This window comes from Brachyistius frenatus, unplaced genomic scaffold (genome assembly GCF_029030835.1).
Source record: "Brachyistius frenatus isolate BFR_SWC_R1_liver_20210118 unplaced genomic scaffold, ASM2903083v1 Contig_65, whole genome shotgun sequence".
In the NCBI taxonomy this organism is placed as follows: Eukaryota; Metazoa; Chordata; class Actinopteri; family Embiotocidae; genus Brachyistius; species Brachyistius frenatus.
Genome location: NW_027210664.1, coordinates 556,245 through 580,204, shown reverse-complemented (window position 1 = coordinate 580,204; position 23,960 = coordinate 556,245). Strand labels below are relative to the sequence as shown.

At 41.9% G+C, this 23,960-nt stretch overlaps 1 protein-coding gene across 1 annotated transcript in view; it reads left to right on the top strand.

Moving 5' to 3' along the window:
- The first annotated feature begins 6,738 nt into the window (after nt 1-6,738).
- Nucleotides 6,739-23,960, top strand: part of LOC138625693 (cadherin-12-like) — an 87,629-nt gene continuing 70,407 nt past the window's right edge. Inside the window, exon 1 of the mRNA XM_069706792.1 lies at nt 6,739-7,108. The gene's annotated coding sequence lies outside the window, so the exon portion shown is untranslated. The remainder of the gene's footprint in view (nt 7,109-23,960) is intronic.

The window sequence follows — 23,960 nt, the reverse complement described above, 5'->3', positions numbered from 1 at the left end:
TTTACTCGACATCAGGTAAACGCAAAATCCCATTCGCTAACAATGTCTTGGCAATCATGTGGAATTTGCCAGGTTCTTTTGGATGATACTGTATAATATCCCTGGTTAAGGGGAGGGTGTGTGGAGAGGAGGGGGATGGGGGGGGGTACTTGTCAGGAGGGAAGACAATTTCAGTTTAAACACATCTGTTGATTGGCCACACCGTGGGAATCCAGAGAATAATAACCCTGTGAAGGCAGTGGGAGAGAGCTGGGATGAAGGGATCTAAATCCGTGCTGTGGACAAACAGAAAAGCCGCTTCGCTGGCATCGCCCTCCCCTCAGAGATTACATGTCTCTCGTTTTCATCATAACATCCAAGTTGGCTTGCTACCATTAATAGGACAGACCTCAGTACTTATCCTATCGCATCGGACCGGCCAGGAAAAAATATAAACCGCACTGGAGCAACTGTGTCATCTACGCACCTTTGGGTCATTACCAATGCACAACGGCACAATGCAAGTTAACTGTGAAATATATTTAAACGTATTACTTCTTTTAAAAATGAGAAAACAACACAAACAAAAAAAAAACATCTTTACACAGCACCGGGCTGCTAGCACAGCTATGTAGCCGGAGTGAAATACAAAATGCGAGGCGGTGGGCTGCATTCAGGTGGACAGCATGGAAACGTAATATACTGTAGCTGCAGAGCACAATTCAGAGCCTGCGGTGAGTCCAGGCAGTTTCTGCACCACAGCCCTCCTGGCTGTTCAGCCGTCCTCGTTCAATCCGCTCAATATACCTCCACCTCTGCAGGCTGGAGCCCATATACCGGCCGCTTCATCTCTCCACAGTATTTAATGTGTTCCTTCCTTCCCACTCTTGCTTCAAACCTTTGCCAAATGCTTGCCTGACAACACATCCCTTAGCTTTTGCAGCCAAGTAATATGGGCTCATTCTGCCGCAGCCCGTGGCACCGACGGGAGTGGGCTTGTGTCTGCCAGAACTGATTACTTGCGAAGATTGCTGATCAAATTGTCAAATCATCCAAACTTTTGAGACACTTTTTTTTTTTTTTTTTTACTCCTACCTGCTGAAAATGTGACCTCATTTTATTTGCTGGCCAATTTCTGACATCCACGTTTTGCAGACATCCTGATGTGACTCTAAATCAAATTGCATGTGGTTTCTTTTTTTTTCTTCTTTTTTCTCTCCCGTAGGAACAAATTTTTTTTACCTCCATGAAAATTAATTCCATCTTCAGTATCTTAAAATCCTGGTCGAGAATAAATCGCTTCGTATTACCTTGCTTTTATCTTTATCTGGAGGAAGAAAAACATTATGAGGGAAACACGCGCCGGCCTCTCAAATAAGCATTTTTAATCTCTTTCATTAGGTTGGCATTAGAGCTTTGAGAAACTGATTGGATGTCTCATTCCTAGTGCCTCCACTGATTGTTGTTAATGGCAACCTGTATTGCAGGAGCATTGTCGGAGTGAGTGTCTGGCTCGCTGCGTTCAAACAACTCTCTGAAACACATGGCTTGTTTTTTTTTTTTAATTACAGCTCCATTTAGATCAATGCAGCAGTGCTACTGTGATCAGTATTCAGGATTTTAGTTTTCCTTAAAAAGTCTCCTCGTTGCGCCTCGGGATCTTGATTGTGAAGAGCCCGTTTATGTGAACAGGCTTAATGAAAGATTATTCTGCTCTGATTTAACACTTCGTATGTGAATGAGTTCTCGCAAACCAAATACAAGTAAATTCACAATGCAAAGCATTGTTTTAAAAGATTGGTTTACTAGAATGGAGATTTGTTTTTGTCTAACCACAGGATTTGTAGGCAGAATTCTTGGTCTGAAACATTTATTTTTAAAGCTTCTGCCATAACATATAATGTATTCATGTCATGAATAGCTTTATAGCGCAGAGGCCATATATAATAAATCGACTGGTAATGTCTTTGCTAGAGAGGGAACATATACTCTAAGACATACTGGTAATACCAACATTGTCCTTTCTTGGAAGAATACAGAAAAGGTAATGAACCGATATACAGTATATTCTATACACGGAGCTAACCGTATCCAGTTAAAATATATAGGCCACTCAGGTTAATTTTCATTACATTGATTTATCTCCGAAGCCATTTAAAAGCAGAAATTCTGCTTCGGAGTGTTTGTTAGAGGATAACGGCTGCGTCTCCCCTGCCAGTAAACGCGGTGAGTCAGAGAGGAGGAGGCAGACCGAGGCTCCAGATGTCCTCTTCTGGGCCAGACCTCCCTCAGGACAGGCTTGTCTTGTCTTGAGCCGCATGATTCGCCGAGAGGCAGACTGGTGATTCCATTAGCTTGGCCTCTAATAACAGCTACACCTGGGTCCTTGTCGTCCCGCAACACGTCCCTTTCCGTCCACCCCGCTTCTTCCCACTAATGCTCCGATAAAATATGTGGGATTAAAAGGAAACAACTTTGAATGTAATTTGTGTATTTTTCTTCCAGGAAAAAAAGTCAACATCCTTATTTGACGTACGTTAGAAAAACGAGTTTGCTCTGCAGTACTGGAGCTGCTGTGGTTGCCCAATGAAATTGTAATGACAAGAAAAAAATAAAAAAATTTGCCACTGAACTCCACTGGTGACCGATTCAAGTTAAAAGATAAACCAGATGCAATTAATTCTGAATTATTACTGTGCATTAGTTTTACAGCGTATATACTCCCTCAGCTTATTAACAATTCACAGACCTAATTCTCTGCCGTGTCTTCTGATATTGTTATTCGTGAGAAATAATTCAATCAAGAAATCACGTTACTCATTTCTGACCAAAACACTACATTTCTTTAAAGGTTTGTGGGGGCTTTCGATTTTTATTGACTTTATGTCTTCTACTTCTTTTAACTATGTAATTGACGTGTTAGCATGTCAAATTCTAACCCGAACTTTGTCTCCGTAACGTCTGCTCGGCGATGTTTTTTTGTTGTTGTTTTATTTTTTTTTAATCGATGCATTCAAATAGTGTTTCTTTAAATTGCTTTTTACCACTTTTATAATAACACTCAACTCCTATGCACACACACACACACACACACACACACACACACACACACGCACACGCACACACATTAAGAAAATCTAAAATCGTTTCTGTTTTTTCTTCCGATACCGTCTTGTCATCATTGTATCTGTATTGTCTGTTGTCGTTTGTTTGGACATGGCACGCCTCTTACGTCTTCCTGGGATGCACTTGTATTGCACTTTCGTTAGACGTATAAATAACTTGCGCTTACATGTGCAGCTTTTAAAAAGCACAATACTGCATTATATACTTTTTTTTAAACAAATGACACAGATATTTTCAACAAGTACTTGTGTTTTCACTGCTGGAACCGCCAATCATATCAGCGGTGCGCCTCCACGACTGGCCACCAACAAAGCATCATGACCTTCAATTTAATGTCAGTCAATCTTTTGAGTGGAATGACGCCAATACCACCCCCCCACCCCCTTTTGTCCGTCCTGTATTTATCCTCGTGGAGGACACTTGTGCGAGAGTCCCATACGGCAGTGGGGCGGTCTGAAAATGCCCTGATTGACGCCTGACTCTGAGCATCCGTTCCACCTCTTGCTTAGCAAAGCTTGTGCCAAGAGGATTAAAAATGGAGTCCTCTTGGGCCATGCCATGCCATCTGGACAGAGTTGATCTGGGAGCAGGGTTGTCAGCCAGGACTGCTGAGTGCATAAAATACTGCATAACTACATTCAAAAACAGCTTTCAGCTTTTTAGATTGACATTTTTTAAGGGCCATTTTGACTCAGTGATTCAGTCTTTCTTTTATTTGTGTCACATTGTTTTCTCTTTGTATTTCTTCCTCTTGGTGGAAGAAGACTACCTATTAAAATTAGATTTATTGTTTTTACTTGATTTTCTTGCTTCCTGATGATCAAAATGGGATGATTGATCAATTTGGAGTCAACGTGGAGACCTTGCTTTTAAATTCTACTACATATTACATTACTAGTTCTAATATAAGCCTAACTTATATAAATTAATAATTTATTTTCAGAAAGACGATGTCTATACCCTGAAAAGTCTTTATTGTACTAAAAATTAATTATAAGAAAGTCATTTTGAGGCAAATTAAAAGGGAAAGAGCTGAGAGCTGTCCACCTTTAAACAGTTGAAAAGAAATACACTTAAATGGTAATGCCTCAATAACCTTTTCCATAGAGTGATGTGTACCACCTTTGATTCCCTCACCATATCCTGGTCTAATTTTAAAAGGTTAAAATCGTGTGGTTGCTCCTGAATATGCCAGAGAGAAGGAAGATGACATCTGTGTTCTATGTGAGCGAGGAAGACGAGAAGCAGTGCATTAAAATCATGCACAACATGAAAATAAGAGAATTTAGGTCACCGTCAGTGACAACTGCCAGACTTCAGAGAAATCCGTAAAGTTTTGATGTTTAGATGATGTAATTCTTTTTCTGTGGGGATCTCTGCTGGAAATAGAGGGGCGGGGGATGTTGGGTTTCGTTATTAGCTCTTTCTCTTTGAGAGGTTATGGGTATTAGCAGGCACCAGCTGATGTCTCCCTTTTCCAACAAGATTGCCCCCACTTCCAAACCACTCCGGGCCATCCGCATCAAGCGTGTACTTTGTCGCTTCTTCTATAGCGGGCACCCTAGTAAAAGACACATTTTACAGCCATGACAATCTGCCCCCGCACACGCACACGCACACGCACACGCACACACACACACACGCACACACGCACACACACTTAGATTACTGCACACTACCCAGCCAACACTGGCCATCAGATAGCCTCAGACATGTTCCTAATCTCATTTAATCCTAATGTTTATTTAAACCGTGCAAACAACACCTGACCATGAACTTGTACACATCAATGTAGGAGCGCTAATGGAAAAAAAAAAAAAAAAAACTCTTTCTAATATCATCTTTACCTCTGAATTGCTATTTTCTCTTCATGGACTGATTATTTGTTATTCAATGAAAAAAAAATAATAATAATAATTAGAGCCGTTACTAATTTTACTCTTGTTCTTTTTCCAACTATCCTTCGAGAACATTCATCTCCGTGGAAGGTTTTCCTCGAATGCGTTTCACAAAGGAACACATGAACGCGTTCCAACACCGCCTACCAACGATGAAGTCGGGCTGCAGCTAAAACCGGTTTCTTTGAACATTCACAATGTATTCTGTGTACATGACGTGCATTGGACCTTCTTTTAAAAAAAAAATGATGCCCAAATAGATGAAGAGGCATAAACAGTGGTTAATAAAAGTAATTGTAATTGACATGGGATAAAAAAACATTCACTGTTGTGCTGCTGTGTCTATTTTGTGTACAAGACTGGAAACATAAGTTATTGTATCTGGACAACTCGGCAATGAGAATGATAGAAAATCAGATATCATCAGCGTAGAAAAGCACTTGTTGAAGCCATTAAGTGGGCTCCAGTGTTAGTAGCTGTAGTGCAGCTTAAACATGTACTGGCAAATTACCTGAATCACATCACTTTCACAGCTGCGTAGGTAACAGCGTTACATCGTAAAGGTTCACTTCTTTGTCCAAAATGCTAAATTAATGGTCAGCGATGCAATTTGGTGATTTGGCCAAAATTGGCTTTGGTCTGCGAGTCCCAGTTACCAGAACAAGTTGGTTTCCATCACATCCCCTTCACATTTCTGGCTCAGCTGTGAGTCAGTCAAGAATAACAGACCCTCCCATTAACCACACCCTTTACTCCAACACCCACAAGCCCCAACAGATCATTACTGGATAATGTGGTTGTAAGAAAATATAGATACACTCGAGAACCGCAATATTATGTTTTGGGAAACCATCAATTCTCCAAAAGTCTGTATCAATATCAAATTAACATTTTACATGCAAAAGGTGGCACATAACAACAAAAACGGAGGCAGGAAATAGTATATATTATGGCGGGAAGTAGTGTAGACTATGACAGTTTTTCAAAAATTAGATAAAAAAAAAAAAGGAATACATCGACTTGCTTACAGTTTCACAATACATGATTGTGTTGAACGGAAACCTGTGTATTGTGATACGTACTCGGATTGTTGCCAACGCAGAGCCCTACTGGATATATCCATCCTCACCGAGAAAAGATTAATTAACTCACTTCTGACTGCAAAGAGGGACAACTTGTCTAATTTCATTTGGACCTGAAAGGATCAGCAACCACATGAGCTCTGGACAAAGGAAGCCTCTCCAACCGTCTCTGTGATTAGAATATCCCCGGTGACCACGGCACACACCACTGGCTCTGCGTGTGTGTGTGTGTGTGCGTGCGTGTGTGTGTGTGTGTGTGTGTGTGTGTGTGTGTGTGTGTGTGTGTGTGTGTGTGTGTGTGTGTGTGTGTATATGTGTGTGTGGCATTGGGGGGAGGGGGTGGGGTTTGGAAGGGTGGGGTGCTTGTTAGTCGAGTCTAATCTGCTTGATGATGGAGATCCCCAGTGCTCATGGGACCTGATATGGAGGTTGGGGGGTGGAGGGGGGGGGGGTGAGGGAGGGGGTTGCACCAACGTAATCATGACTGCCGCTTGCCACTGAGCCAGCAGCGTTCACAGACCCTCACACATTCTCTCTCTCTCTCTCTCCTAAACACACACACACTTTCTCTCTCTCTCTTTCTGATGCGCACACACACACACACACACACACACACACAAGCTTCTTTCTCCCACTTCGCCGCTCACTCAGTCGCTCGCCCCCACCCCTCCACCCCCCCGTCCCCCTCCTCTCCCTCAGTCGTCTTTCTGCAGCCGTACGGACAACACTCTCACTTTGGTTGCAGCTCCTCTGGTATCTTCCAGCTATTCCGAAGCCGACGGCGTCTCGGTACCTCGGAGCAGTCGATGCACTCGCGAGCGTCGGCTCTGTTCCTGCTCGGGCTCCAACTGAACACGCAGAGCGGGATAATGACAGCGAGGCAGCAAAGGGGAAAGAAGCAGGGTGAGAGAGGGAATTAAGGGGAGAGAGCTCGCACTCGCACAAAGGTTTGGAGGACAGTTTGATTCAGTGAATAATTGGGATTAAACTGGCTTCGTCTCTGCTCTAAAGTTACCGCTGAAGGTAAGTGCGTCTTCTCTTCGAGCTATTCTTTACTCGAATATCCTGCAACTCCGACTGGCACTTGCCCCGAGTGGCAGACTCACATGTAATGGGGCTTGTGCACGGAGCTTCAAAAGAACAGAAGGGGCTTTATTTGGTGAAGTTATAGGTATCATCCCCCTTCGGCGAACGCAGTTGCGACACTTCTCCGTAACAGCTGGTTAAGTGTGATGAAATGTGGCTCCGAGGTGCCCTTGACAATGTTGAAAAGCTGTTTAACTCAGAAGGACCGCAGACACTCAAGCAGCCGTGGAGCCTCTTGTTCTTTCTGTCATGGCTCAAAAAGAGTGAAAATGAGAATCCGGGAAGTGTTAAAGTGACACATGACACAGTCCAGTTCACTCTTAATGTGCTGACCTCATTTGTAGGTCTGAGTTGTTGTTTTTTTCAGTTCATCTGCATAGGAAAGGCTGTGTAGCTTTTCGACTGCGTTGGAGTGTGTTCAACGCTGATTATCACACCATGGCGTGTCAGGTGGCTTTGCCAAGTCGATCTAAGCTGCGCTCATTCCGCCAAACTACAAGAAATCAGTTGATGATGAATTCTCTAAATTAGTAGTCCACTCTACATGCGATTCGTTGCCTCAAGGACGAGTCTATGTGTTCACTTTAAAACGTAACAGATGTGCCGCATCTGTTTACACAGCGCGGTGCTCATGCAAGTGTTTTCAGTGGAGAGCAGAAGAGCGCACCGGCTCTGATGGCTCAATCACAGCCCAGAGATTATTCCTTTTTGTTTACACAGTGTGTATCAGCGACATCATTGGCGGGTAAGACCATTCTTGTGGCGTGGAAGGGGGATTAGAGAGAACAATCTGAGAGGGTATCAAAGAGGCTTGACAGGATGCGATTTGCTGAGAAACATGGGATCACAGATGCAACCTTGCCCCCCTATTCCGCTGCAGCAGATGCATATTCGGACGAGCCAGAAAGGAATATAGGGACACAAAATGTGGAGATGCGAACCCCTCGATGCTGCGATGCTCAATCTGCAGTGAATTTATACATTTCCAATGTTCCATCAGCGTTTCCCAAGTTGCAAAGTGTAATCACATCAGATTTGCATCTCTCACAGGAAGGCATCTGGAGTGTGAGCGACTGGCCGCCACATGGGCCGACATTATGCACTTTTTGGACTTTTGAAGCGGTGCGTGCTTATTATTATTATTGCGCCAGGAGTAATGCAGATCTCTCTCTTACCATTCCCAGTGTGTGTGTGTGTGTGTGTGTGTGTGTGTGTGTGTGTGTGTGTGTGTGTGTGTGTGTGTGTGTGTGTGTGTGTGTGTGTGTGTGTGTGTGTAACATCAGTTCATCACTGACTAAAGAGATGCTTTGTGAAATCTAGCACAGCTTTTCAGAGTCAATCCCATCTTCACTTCAAGATTAGATATAACAAAATGTGTTTTGTTTTTTTAAACAGGCTCTTTCCTTCCACTACTTTAAGCACATCTAATGTAACTCACTTTAGTGTCAGAGGCACTGAGTCTTCTTATCAGCATTCAGCTGAAAACACCTGCTTTGGAATAATCAAATTACGCTCCAAGGAGTCCACTTCCAGAGGAGGAAAAAAAAAAAAAAAAGGAGCTGGACCCTTTGAGTACACAGAGGCTACTGTGCAGAAAATGAGCATTCAGGGCATGCAGCCACCAACCACTCAGGTATTATAACTGCATTAGAGGGGATAAATGAGGAGACATGCAATATACTTGTGGTATATTAAGTGATGACAGTGATACTAATCAACTGAGGTGCACATAATGGCAATAATTTTGCCTATCTGGTGCCAGAGTGAGGGGGAAGAAAATGGTTTTCTGAACACAATTTACCTGCAAATTAAACTTTCTATAATAGGAGAAAAAGGTTGGGCTTCTCTAATTTGTCTGTTGCGTGTTATTATTGCTGCTCTTGGAAGGTGAAAGGTCCCTGCAATGACGGCAGGCAGCGTCAACTGACACCATGACATTAAACAGCCTTGTTTCACCGTTTCAATTCACACCGTTCTGTTTTAAACGAACACTTTTTAAAATCACATGGATTCATTTTTCTGATTTATAATTAACTCAACGCAAAGCCTCAGGTGCCAAATGAGAAAAATATATCGCCGCTTTACAATTTTAGGGGACGGGTTGCTGTATGGTTGAACTAAATTGATCTATTTTTTGATTCAACAAATGGTTCTTCTATGTTCTTTTTTTTATTAAATCTTCCTGTGGGGCAAAGCAAAACACGTTATTGATTGCCTTGATGACTGACGGATATACATCTGCCACAGCAAGACCACCGGCCCAGACGACTGTGAACCCCTCTGCACTGCGTCCATGTAAATGTGACGGCAAAGACCGAGAGATTTGTGGTAAATTACAGCCCGCTAAGCTGTCATCTTGTCTGTGGATCCCGCTGCTGTGTCTGATGAGGGTGAGCTGCTATTTATGGATAGTCCACAACCTTTACCGTAAGCAGAACTACAGCGATCGGTCATACGGATGTTCCACCTATCAGCGCATTCTGAAATAAGTGTCCATCAAGAGCCTTCGGGTTTAAACGGAATCAATACTCGAGATTATTTGGAGTCTCCAGACTCTCTTTACCTTGGGCTCTTCAATCTCCGCCCACACTCAATGGACTCATTTTGACATCATTCCGCTCTAAATGAGCTGTGTCTGATCGCACGCCTCTCTCTCTTTGTGTGTGTGTGTGTGTGTGTGTGTGTGTGTGTGTGTGTGTGTGTGTGTGTGTGTGTGTGTGTGTGTGTGTGTGTGTGTGTGTGTGTGTGTGTGTGTGTGAATCTGTGTTGTGAGCACTAAAAACCTGTCTGTTTTGTGTGCATCGCTGTAGCGCCATGCAATGTAATAAGCGAACTGTCAGAAACTTGCCTCCCTCAGTTTTAAAGGATCTGAATGCTGATCAGCCGGTGGATTTGCTCGTTCTGTCTGCAGTCTCAGATGAAGCTATTGTACTTTTATGGACGTGCTTCGTGGCAGGCAGCAATTTCTCCCACAGCGAGCAACACTCAGCCGAGACCCCTGCAGACCTCGGAGGCCGGGCTCTGCCTGGCTCTCAGACAATCATCAGCAAGGGTCCTAAACATCTTAAATTAAAGTCTTGCCGTGATGGATGACTCTCAATCTCCAGGAGATATTGCGCAGGCTTCGGCTCTGAATGATGGCCAACTTTTCTTCACTCCACTTAGCAATTATTTATATAGATTTGTCTCTGTTCGTTTGTCAGATTTGGAGATGCCGTGTTTCTTCCTCTCGGCGGTGGAAATACCCTGCAGAGGTAAAGACTCGCAGTTTCTGCAGCCTACTGATGTTCGGGCTTTTTGTTTTCTTTCTGGAAAGCAAACAAATATAACGTTCCCTATGGTATACACATGTTGTCTGAAGAAGCGGTGGAAATAGAAAGTGGGAAGGCTGCAGTTATACCTGACGGTACCATCTCAAAAATCCAGGACACGACTCTTTTGCCCCGATGAAAATACAGAACGGAAAAAAAAAGAAACGTTCTCTGAACTGAGTTTGAACGTTGATTATAACTCCACGGAGAGCTACTGTGGAGGGGCTCAAGGAAAGTGACAACAGCCTTGGAAACTTCTTCGACATAATTAAAAAAACGTTCACTCCAATGCATTTCAATTCGCAACCATTTCCTTGAAAGATGCTTCAAGGAAACTCCAACGTGAGGTCAGTTAATCCCTCCCCACCCCCACATTGTTTGATTAACTTTCTTTTATACATATTTAGACGACTGCAGAGAAAAGTCTTAAAATATCCCAAAGACACCGTGGGGCTTCTGTTTATTTGAGCATATTTGTGCCATCCCTTTGAGAAAACCCACCACAGATTATAAGCCAACTGTCGGCGGCAACAGTTGTGGTCATAAATAAATCACTGCGGGCAATGCACAGGCACAAGTACAAGTGGGTGATTGGCTGGGTGGGGGAGGGGAGGTGGGGTTGTTCGCCAATGCATTTACTCTACTATTTATAAAGTTGTTCTTTGTCTTCGTCGCCATGTTTGACAAGCGCTGAATTATAGATTTCAGAAAGACGGGCAATTAGCAGGTTATATACGTTATATACGTAATTGCCATGCTTTGCATTTGTGATGAAACGCTTTCGATTCGACACACGTTCGATCATCAGCAGCCATCCAAACAATAAACAGACATCTCTGGCTGGACTCGCCTTTATAACCTTAAACACAACCTCGCCGGCCCCAATGGCAACTTGGGAAAGATTTCCTGTCACACAGGTGAATGACTATTAGTTTACTGACCCTGGAGGTAGAGGGAGATTGTAATGATTTTTAGAGAGGGTGATGGGGGGCCTTTCATTTTAAGGGGCTGAGTAGTAGCTGTGGCACTCCGGCAGGAAAATGTGAGGTAAGAAACAGATATGGAATCACATCAGTCTGCTGAGCTTGCATTGGCCGTTTGTACGTATATGTTGAAGATAATGGCTTCAACGGGTCGATACAATTATTACAGGTTTATTTTCATTTGAGTTGGGGGCTTCGGTTGGGTGGTGGCAGTTCATCAGTTAATCCTTCAGTAATGATAAGATCACTAACGAGATAGAGTACTATTTATAGCGGTTGACATTAAGGCTGCCACGAATTATTATTATTATTTTTTTTTAAATCGATTAATCAATAGAGTTTATTTTAATATTAATTGCTTGGTATTAAAAATACACTAAGTTCACATGTTTAATTTTCCTATTTTTGACCAACTGATACAGCAATTCACATTTGAAAACCTTTAGCTTGGATAATTGGACTAATTCTGCAGTAGGTGACATCAGATTTGTGATCGTCTCTGGTTTTATATCTTTCGAGTTATTTCTTAAGATTTCTGGCAAAATATATAAATGTGTGTTTGTTTGTGAGGAGAAGAGGGGATTTGTAATGCTGAACGTTCCCTTTTAGCCTGCTGATTACTGAGTAAACTTTAACATTACACCATATAGTCACATCTGATTCCTGCTTAAAACATACTTAAGTCTCTCTTCTAAATCACCTGAAGTAAAAAGCTATAACTGTGTTACAATCTAATACCGTTTCCTTTTTCCACATTTCTCTTCCTCTTCCGTTATTAATTCTGTCCTCTATATGCCACATAAAATTTTCACTTTTATTCATCCACATCAAACCTCATCCTCATTTCATTCAAAGAAAGTGCGCTCCTTGAAATCATTTCCCAGTGCAGCAGGCACAACCTTTCTGAGAAGTACCTCTCACAAAATATAACATTTTACATTTTGCTTAACACACTTGAACAAGCTACTCTCCCAAGCATATAGACCACTGTAAATGCAACCAGTGCAGCATAAATGTTTAAGTCTCTTTACCATCTGTACAGTAATCCTATCACAGTGTCTCACAGCAGATTCATGTAGCGTCGGCCTTGGACACAGCAAGGTGAATACTGTACAAAGAGAAAAGAAAACCACAGGTGTGCCTATGAGCTAATAGAACAAAAGGGAACTATCCATATTTGTGGCGCCATATGGTGCTCAAGTTGGATTTGAAATATTTAACCAAGGAAGTCGCTCCTCCCAGTATCTCCTCCTTCATTTCATTATCATGGCGAGAGAGGAAAATCACATCATAACTTACTGAAGGAGAACGGGAGCAAACCACAAAACTCAGTTGCATTCACTTATCTGTGAAATATCGGTCTGCTCATTTGTAGTATCATCATGCTGTGGAGTGTATACTAGGGTTAGCCTGCTAGTCGTGTCACCCACCGCTGATATAATGGAGGTTCTGCTCCGTGACCACAAATACAAGTCTGTGAGATGCCATACAACTTTATTGTCTTTAGTCCTTTAAGTGATTTTATTACTTGCTGAACTTGGGTTTGTTTTTGCACATTGCACAAACCTTTCTTGAGCTATGGGGCGGCAGAAAGAGACGCTGTGTTAATCGTATCTGATATGAATTTCATATGATGGGAGGAGGCGAAATCTGCATTTTGCATTGTCATTGATGAATTAATTTTGTAAAGAAAAAAGACAACAGGATTTTGAGGAAAGTGCATACAAAACTTAAAGCAACCATTTGCATTTAATGATGCATGTCCAGCTGTTAATGTTATCTTGCAAAGGACAGATTTCAGTCCAATCAAAAATATTTTATTGGAGAAAAACAATCAGAGTGTGCAGTCTGGTCTGAGATGAGAGCGTAAGGACAAAGAGACGATTCCTCTCTGCATTCATTCATGCTTATCTTCCTCAGTGGAAAATGTCATTGAGGAGATATAGGAGGGAAGGGGAGGGGGGGCATCGTCGTCTATTTCTTAGTTTACTATTCAGAAGAGTGCCGATCTAACATTAAATTTCCCCCTAAATCACTGTGACTCTTAAGGACATCGGTTTTGTATGTGGGCTTTTTTGACTTAACAGCCCCCCATTTCAAACAGGTTCGGTCCTTATGCCTTATATAAACCGTGAACCTGGGGAGTGATAAAGCGTTGCACTTCCTCCATTAAATAGAATAAGAAATCATCCTGACAGACCCTAGATCTTGGCCTGGGTGAGTCTTCTTATGAGCGAGACTTCCTCAAGGTCAGCGTGATGGTACTTTCTTCAGTGTGTGCAGCAACTGTGATGAATAGGACACAGTGTGCGAGGGAGAGGACGTGAGGGCCGCGGGGGGGTGAGGTGAAAAGAGGGATGAAGATTCGGGGGGGTTAATGTATTGTGTTTACCTGAACACAGAGGCCGCGGGAAGTTGTGCGTTTCTTAGTTGTGACTAAGATTAAAAACACCGCAAGTTCAGGAGTTTCTTTGAAAACTGTTACAGTTATCAGATTTAGAGATAGGCGTAAAAAGTTTGGCTAATCCGCAGCAAAATCTGCCGTTCAAGGCCAATTCTAATGTAAAAGCCTTCTCTTTGTAACTTAGTATTCTTATTTATAGTGGCATCGAATGATTAAAAAAAAAAAATGTATGTATGACTTTACAGTTAAGGGACTCAAGGAAACCAAAATATCCATGACAATTGAGAACAGTAAAAGTCTGTAAAAGTGCATTCAATAATTCAAAATGTTGACATCGTTTAAGGTTCGGTAGAGTTAGTTAGGGGCTTAAGTCATTTTTAAATATGAAGATTTAGCTTAACAACAGGGTCACATCAAGTCCTGATTGGACCACTTACGATCAGGTGAAAAGCCGGAAAAGATCCTTCCTCAAAGGTAACGTAATGTGCCAAAAGAATGAACGATGTACTGGATTTAATATGTTTATATATATTGGTAGAAATCTACCAATAGTTCATTCAGCACAGTGAGCTCTAAGAACCTGTTTGTGTTTACATGGTACGCATCAAGAATATAAGGTTTCCGTGGGAGTCTATTTTTCTCACCCGAAAGTGTGTTGATTACAAGCACAGGGAAAAATAAACAAAGTTCTCCTGAAATATTAAACATTACAAGAAGGCGGCTTTACTATGGGATGGCAGAAACACGTCTCCAGTGTGCTACTCAGAAAAATAAGAAGGAGAGAACGATATTTTGAAAATGAGAGGATTCAAATGAAGAGGCTGGATGCTGACAGTCAAAACGCTTTGGTCGGCGCAACAGACAGACCAAATGTGGCAACGGCATCAAACGGGTCCGTCCGACTGGTGCCGGGGTCCAAAAGGAACTAAACCGAGAAATGAACAAAAGAAAAAGCAGCTACAAAGTCTGTTTTAGTCAATGAGGCAACGGCGGTCTTGTTTTCCATGCTTGAAGCGTTGAAGTTTGTGGTTTACGTGTAAAACTAGACTACCGTGTGGCGACAACGCTTGGTTTTGTTTTTGGTGTAAATGTGGTTTTGTCAGGGCGTCGGCATGGTGCAGCTTGTGTGCTGCACCCCCTAAATGCATCTTAAATGTTCCATTACGGTTATTAATTTTCTTGCGGCGCAAGATTGGACTTTTTTTTCGAATGTGTTCAAGGGTTGCCGGAGAACATCCCCCTCCGCAGCCTTCCACACAGCCAGTTAGTATTTTACCAGAGACCGTATCTTACATCGTTAGTGCTCGGGCTTAAAGTTTAATTAATGAAATGGAGATATCAAACCTGGAATCCAGCACAACACGGGGGAAACGTATCGGCGTTAAATCAATAAGGCTGCACACGTGTGAGCGAATTAACCCCGCGTGTTCATACATATGTCACCACAGCTGGGTGTTGTAGTCACTTTGAAGCTTTCTTGGTTTTAAGTGCTATTCAGAAAGGGAGCGCCGCGACACGAGTGGCCCGTGTTCCTACTGAACTTCCACGAGCTGTTTTTTACTTTTCTCTTTTCGGATCTGAACCGTCGAGTCACACAAAGCAAAACTCAAAACAAAACCCGCCCGGGGGGGCTGGGGGATGTCGACGTGACAGCTGTGACCTAGCCTGCTGAGTGTTCCTGATGAGCAAGGGGTCCGCTGACTTCATCGTGTAGAAGATAAGCAACATTGTGCTCAGTCACCCCTCTGCGAGCGAGGCCTCCGCCTGCCCCGGTTCTGATTGTCTACACAATCCACCGGACTGACAGACCTATCATCTTCCTTATATAGAGCCATAAATCAACCCGGGTTATGTTTTGGAAAAAAAACATCCTAACTTAAAATTGGATAAGTTTTTGCTACAATAACTTGCAGTAACAAAAGCTGGGTGGTTTTATTGAGAATTTTTAAAGCGCCATGCCTCATTTTAATGAAGTGTGTGTAGGGCTGCAAGTGAGACCAAGAAATTAAGTCTAGATTATTTGTATTTATTTATTTAACAGATTCCCAGAATTCATTTCCATTTTTTGCTACATGATAAAACATGATTAAACAACGTTTTAAAACAACTGTTCGATCTTTGCACCAGGATGAAGACGATCCACGCAGGACCGACCAAATAAAAGTCCCAGTAGAAAGGCAACAGTCGTATTCACTCAGTTTAATCTGCAGGAAATTCGGAGGTCTGGAGTAATGCGTTTTACTGTCACAGCGGTAATAAATTATTGACAACTGAATTGTCTGATAAGGGCTGTCCTATATTTGACATTGAACATTTCACTTGAACATTTGGTCCCTTTTCGGTGTCATTAACTGCTGCTGCCATTACTCAAGCGTGTTTGACTGGCAAAGCTCACGCGTGCGGTTATCTCCGAGGCAGAAGGCGACAGCTTACGTTGCTACTGCCATTACTCCAAAGAACCGTTTCTCACTGCGGTCCAGGACCCGTTTAAAAAAGTACGGGAACACAATTTCAACAGACATTTACCTACTAATTCAGAGCCAGTTTGCAGTGGACACAGTAAAGTTAAAGGTGCCCTGAGGAGTTTCCTTAAAGCAAACACACATTGTATCTGCATTACCAAAACACTGCTAAGGTCTAAAAATGTGTTTAATCTATTAGGTTGCAAAGCCACTTTTTTGTTTGTTTAGATCTCTATTGTCAACATCCATGTTTACATTTGAATAGTCTTCTTACTTTTGCGTATGTTTGGTGCATTGCTGCCTTCCCTGCCACGTTAACGCCACTTGTAAATCATCTGAATTAATATTTGTACGCTCGTCTAACTACTAATGCATTTTGACATGCGGCACATTTACTCTTAATCCATATTACAGTCACAGTATGCACACTAAAGCTATTGAGAGCTCTGCGGTGCACTAAGACGGGGTTTGCGATCATGGTATAGATAAAAAAATAAAATAAAAAAAATTACACTAATTTCACTAAAAGCATGAAGTGGAATTACAACCAGCCACTGGGTGTATAATCTGCTGTAGCAACAGGCATTTCATGTTGAGTATGAGGACTTCTGAAGGATGTTTCAATTATATTTCTTTGCAGAAGAGATGTTTCTTGGGTGAGCGGTGATTAAGTCTCCACCTGATATGCATCGTAAAAGTATTAAAAAAAAAAATTAAAAAAAAAGACTTCCAAAAAAATTGAAATAGTAGATACATGTGATTCATTCAAGAAACACACGGATGATCTCTTATCTTATCATATGAGCATGAATTGCGCAATTAACAGTTGCTCAGGGGAAATCATGATTTGATGGTTGAAGCTGCTGGAAACAGGAAGCAGCGCAGTGTCATCACATTAGACAGATGATGCCTCACAGTAGCTGCTCAGCAACCTTTAATCAATTTATTTCCCCTCGTGTTAAAAAAAATCCACATGAAGATTCGGTTTTTCACTTACAGAGCCGACTGTCACAGATGGGACTCACACTGATGTACCTGATTTATTTTCCAGCACCTGCAATTTCTAGCCACTAATAACATGCTAAGGATGTAACTTGAACATGCTGTGCTCTAATTCCACAGTGGATTCAGATGATGTTGATTGGAATTATAGAATATATTGATGTTTAACATTAAAGATGATCTATTTCATTGTTGTCACCTATGTGGAAATTTAGACAAGAGTCACAGTAAAACATCACAGTATACCAGAGAATATCATACAGCCTGCAGTCAGGGACAGTTTGAAGAATGTATAGTTTTATATTCATTGCAGCTCACAGAAATTATGGATGAGCATGTTTGTATTTTTGAATAAGGATTTCCCCCGTTGTCTTTTTTTATTTTTTTTTATGAAACGCACATTAACCTATTCCCGTTTTTAAACACATGACAATAGCTTTTCAAAGTTTACTTGCTAACTGGAACTGAATAATGCAGAGGGAGATGAAAAGCGGTATGTGAAGTTATTCATAAGCCTTTTATAGCCATTGTCAGCATTAGACTCCATCTATTCAATATTTTAATACGGCTTGCAAAGAATAAAGTACAAATAGAAAAAGAGCAAGGGAGAAAAAGTTCCTCCCTGTGGGACTTTTGGGGCCGGTGCCACACAGACCGGAGATATTATACCATCTGAAACACGGATGAATCCTTTAGAAAATCAGCCAGTGCAAATATGGTGGTTTTTTTGCAGTTAAATACGAGAGTGTCTATTCGCAACTATTAACTCTTTAACCCAATAAATGCAACGAGGAAACACACACGGAGCCGCAGAGAATGACAAATAGAGCTTTTAAAACTGAGCACACAAAGTGACACAGACAGACTATCAGGCGCAGGAAAGTGTTGTGTTTATGAGCGGGAAAAACACCGTCTCCTGTACTGTTTATTCCTCCGCTCGGTGCATGGGGGTAAATCAGCTCCGCTCTCTTTCTATCAGTGTGAGTCATAAAACCCCCGGTGCAGCATCCTCAAAATCTTCCTCACCGCAGTTTTGTATGCTATACCATTATGCACCATTGACCTAGTGAGACAGAGCCATTACAGAAAAGACTAATTCTTAATCTAGGATATTGCTTTCTCATTATTATCTCTCCCTCTGGCCTCTTGCGTGATAACTGTTTGATTAAGGCAGTTATGTCACTTGAGAGCCTGAAAGAGCCCACCTTTTAATATTACCTGGCTGACTGATTATGCCAGCACTGCTTGAGGCTAATAATGTTGAACTGCAATGCTTGATTACGAATGCTGATGGGCCCTGGGTGACAGGCGCTCAGAGTAGCCTTTCAGACTTCTCAAAGAATAATCTTTAAGCAATGCAAATCAATTTTCCAAATGCAACAAACTGGAATCTCAATGTTAAAAGTTTGAGTTCTCAGATCGGCTGCCTTTTACATGATTTCTTTATCGCCAGGATACGTAGGTAGAAATGTATACAAGGTAAAACTACCGCTGCCTCTCAAAACTCACTCGCGTCCACTAAAAACTAAAAGTGTGGAGCGGCAGCAGTGCAATCCAGTGAGATACTGACTGTCATACCTTGAAGAACGCTTTGATTAAACGCTCCGGGAATACGGCTCGTGTCACTTTAATCAAGTGTTGAAAAACACTGGTGCTTAAGCAGCTTTCTGAATGCCGCTGAGGTCAGAGCACTCCACTCTCATAGTGAAGCTCAGCTGAGGGTCCATTAGATTATCTGTGGTTTGAGATGGGGGCTTGACAGGCTGAAAAAGAGGAATCTCAGGAGGAGGAGAAGGGGGATGTGGGGGAGGAGGGAGGGGGGGTCGTGGCAGTCAAACTGTGCTCAGAGAAAACTCCCCGAGGAGCAGATTATCAGACGATAAATAAAGACACGTGTAGGAACTCGTTATTTACTTACTAAATCAGTCTTCAGTTTCAGACGAGTGTCAGACTAAAGGGGCCGTGACGCTACGTTGAGCGAGGAGACGGCAGTGTATGCATGTATATCAAAATAAATAAAAAGACTTTCTTTTTAATTGAAAGCACATCGCCCCTGCCTTTCCTAATGCTCCCTGTCAGCTCTGTGCCTCATATTGTTTTCAGCAATCAGAGCAAGATGACAGCCAGCGAGGGAAGTATAGCTAATAAATGAGATCACAGGTTTCCAAACGATAATCCCAGAGAACAGCCGACCTCAACGCCACCGACTCTCAGAGCCGCTCCTCTCCTGTTTGCACAGAGGTAGCACAGGTTAAAGTGGAGATTTTTTTACTTTTTTTGCCACCACTTATCTGAGAGTAATATCAGCCGGCAGGACCGAGTGCAATGCTGCAAACATCAATAGCTTGCAGTGCAAATTGCTAAAGGGGAGGAAGATGAGATTCCAGGAGGCGCATCGTTTATACCACATTCTTGCGGGTCACTGAGGCCCGCCGCAGGCAAAATCCTAAACACATTCTCTTTTGCTTGATTTCCCTTTGATCTTCATTAATTAATTAGAAAATGATTACACTAAATTTGCAGTGTGCATAATGTGCATATTGGCCGATTAGTGTTAGTTGATGTGATTGGGCCGCTGGGTTTCCAACACTTTGTAATGTCAAAGAAAAAGCTTGAAGGAAACCTTTTTCCGCTTTGTTTGTCTGTTGTTTTACATGAACACCCCTGCACAATGAAACACTGCATTCACTCTCTAATTCTCATACGCAGTAGAGCCATGCAGATACACACACACACACAATGATGAACATGACCATTAGAGGCGAGCACGTAACCACATGGAAAACACAGACGTCCATTAGCATAACCAATGCGATGTTCATAACCATACATCAGTGAGTTCCAACCCTAATGTTTCCTGGGTTTCTTTGCCCTGATAATGAGACTCAGCTTAATGTGACTCTGTGTGTCTAATAACCCATAACACCATGAAAAAAAAATATTTGTTTTCGTCTCTCCGGTTTTATTTTGCGGCACGGTTGAGCGGAAAATGCACAACGTGTAGGAGGACGAGGAGGAGAAATTAAAACGAGGATACAGTGGAACGAGCTGAGGTTGAATGGAGCCCATAGCACGGTAACCTGGTGGATTCACCGCCGCCGCCACCCCTCCCCACTCCTTTGACAGAGACTGTAGACCAGAGAGTTCAACTACATCATTTTAGGTTCACCGACTTGGCAAAACATACCGTTTAATGAAATTAGGTCCAGAGTGCTTCGTCTGGAGGTTTCATTTCAAGGACATAACTCCAATAAAGGAGAAATCAGCACGGCTGATATGATATTCTTCAACAAGCTCGCCTACATTTGCATTTAGCTTTTCCATTCCAAAAAAAATAAAGATGCTCTGTCTGTCCGAGGGGTTTACTCCATCCAGGTGAACCGTAGTGCACATCAGTAAATTGCACAGTAGGTAATTTCATAAATCAATGTAAATCACATTCGTGTCTTTTGCGTCAGAGTATCGTTTCCAATAAAAGTACTTTAAAAAGCACATTTACACTAAATAGGTTTTAACTCTGCTTTTCTTTTCTTTTTTTTTATGTCCCAGAAAAGGATGAGGAGGCAATTTAAATCAGTTTTGCTCACTACATTAATTCAGCACAGGCGGGTCAGTCAGCCCTTAATATTACTTCAACCAACTCTTATCTCCTCTTACTCTTGTAGTCTTATATGTTTTCTACTGAATGTGCCAAGTGCATGATAACAGAAGTGTGTGGTTCTTCTAAAAAAAAAAAAATCTAGATGATTAAATACAGAACAAGCAGATTGTCAAAGTTCAGATATAGCCACGATGTGCAAAGCAGTCATTCCAATAAATTAGCCTTTTAAAAACTGTACACGCTGAAGTTGTTTAAGTGCACTTAAGCAACTTCAGCACAATAATACTTTTAAGCACTCATATCTCTCGTACAGGCATCTGCAAAAACTAATGTGTGTTCGGAGCGAAGTGTAAAACATTATTGATCAGCCAGGCGTTCTGTCTTCTTATCTGTTGTGATCACGCTGGTCCCTGCACATTTTTCCTTTTGACTGAAATGAAAGCGGTGGGGGGAGGGGGGGTAAAATAAGAGGTGACAATTGGTCCCAAGGACTCGTTGTCACTCATCAAACAAACGAAATCAGTCACACGCGAGTCTCGAGAGGATTTCACTTGATCCCTCTCGGACACAAATTTGTTGTGCTGACATTATGACACTTTAAGCTGAAAGGAATTCGCTGACTCAGGGGCCATTTGTTTCACAAGCCACGCTGCGACCTCCACACATAATCTAAAATCCATCAACATGCAAAGTGGAGAAAACATATCTGTTCATACATAATTGCAAGGCTGCATGTTTCTGGCTGATACAAGCCCATTATTGCCTTTATTATTAGCAAGGCGTATCAGCCACGGAAACCTGATAGCTACAGTTTAAACCGGCCTGTGATGTTGATGTTTAACTGTTTATTAATGCACATAATGTAAACTCGAGCGTCCTGTCGTGTGTTCTGCACCGTGTATTCTAAGTTTCAAGTCTGGCTCGTTGAAGCAGGACTCGTCTCAAATTGAAGAGCCACATACTGGAGGTTGAGCACGTCCTTCAATATCCTCCTCCACTAAGTTATGATCACAGGTCCCGAGTGATGACAGGAAAAATGTGCCAAAGTACATCCCGTCCATGGAGGGACGCGTTAGACAGCTTGTGCACCTATTCGATCCATATTCATCTTTAATGACGCGGGGTCAGGAGGCCAGGATCGTTTTCCTTTTCCCGATGCTGCCGGCACCGCCTTGTCCTGATGGTCCCGAAATAAAATGACACACATTCGATCCATGCAACACCCATCGATAGTTTAGTCCTCGGTCGCACAGGGTAATTAAAAGACACACTGAACCCGTGTACTCAATGGTTCTGCATAATAAATCAAAATGTTAATGCGCACCCTTTCTGTGCCGGGATTATAGTGGACTCCCTGCAGTTCCTTTGCATCTTTCTCTTTATTTGCTTCAACAGATGTAAGCCAAAAATAGCAATACCTGTGGAGTTGCCTTATCTTGAATCTGTCAAAATATAGACAGGCTCTAACGTAATCACAGTTTATCCATGTTGCCTCAGCATGGATACGTTTGGATCTTTTGGTAGGCGCATCATTTCTATTCCTCTCTGCAGTCAAAACAGTCATATTTGTAATTATGGGTTGTTTGATGAAGTAGGATAGAAAAAGAGGAGCATAGATGAAACACATGCGAGTCGGAAATCTTTTCTACCTACAAAATTCAGCAAATTCAAATGAGGAAGATCAGTGGTGGAATACGTGACAGCTCCTGATCCTCCTTTTGACGCTCATACATTTGGCGTAGAATACTGAATCCATTAGAGGCATTAAATAATTAAACATGTGTTTCTCTGCAATAAAATGTTCTTATTTATTCTAAAGACTTTTTCGGGCTGTGGCAGATATGCTCTCAAACATAATCATCGTCAGAAATGATTAAAATGTTTGTAAAACTCCCCACTTCCTCCGATATGGACGCACAAGACGAGTCTGCCAATATATATTATTGGACTACTGTGAGATGCAGATTAAAACTAAACACATATTTGCTGAGAAAAAATTAAGAATATTTTAACGGTATATTCTTTGAACTGAATCGTTCCACGTGTTACTTTGATACTTAACCAAATGTAATAATTTTGATACCGTATTAAACTATTTACACTGGTGCTTGATTGCAAGAAATAACCTTGTGTGGACATTTGATGGCAGCCAGCTGTGTGGCGATGCTTCCACCCATGATGGCAGTTTTATTAAAACAACTCAGCTCCATGGACAGCGACAGAGAAGAAAGGAAACTCGAATGCAGTAGATGTTTTTTTTTTTATATATATATTCCAGCCTTTTCAAAAAACACACCTGGCTGCATCAGAAGACTAATCTCTCTACAATTACTTTCTCTTATTTAAAATGTATTACGAACATGCTCATTGATATCACAAAGTAATTAAAGACTTCCTTCAGCCGGTTCCTTTATTGTTTCGAGTCACAAATTGGCTCGAAGAATGCGACAAGGAAGGATGTCAAAGGAGAGTTAAATGTGAAGCAAATGTAATTAAAACCAACAGAAATCAGGTCACCGTCACTCCCCTCCCACATCCTCTGTCTGAAGAAGCCAAAAATGTCTCACAAATCCTACATGTTTCATTAGAAAAGACCTTTTCTTACTTCCAATACTCACTTTGAGCAAGTGGTAGTCAGACATGAATAATCTAGTGGTACTTCAGGTCTGAACCTGTGCATCTGTCTGATGTTCCTTCTACTCTTCAGTCGTCCCCGAGCGGTTCTGAAGCACCTCTAAAAGCCAAAATGTTAATTGAAACATTGAATCCCCTTTCGCTTTCCAACAACAATAACGCACAGACAGCATAATAAGTCAGAAAAGACTGTAACATGTGTAATTAGCCTCAACTGAGAGAGCCTCCTTGAACTCATCTGTCTCTTATCAGGTACTTCTACTTCCAGCACTGATAGCACCCACGGTGCTGCCTGTCTTCTGGTTTTTGACTCTCTTCTTTGTTTTAAAGGAAAAAAATGCCAGGATGTATCGGAAACTCCTTTTACTGACAGGTTCGAGAAGATTACAACA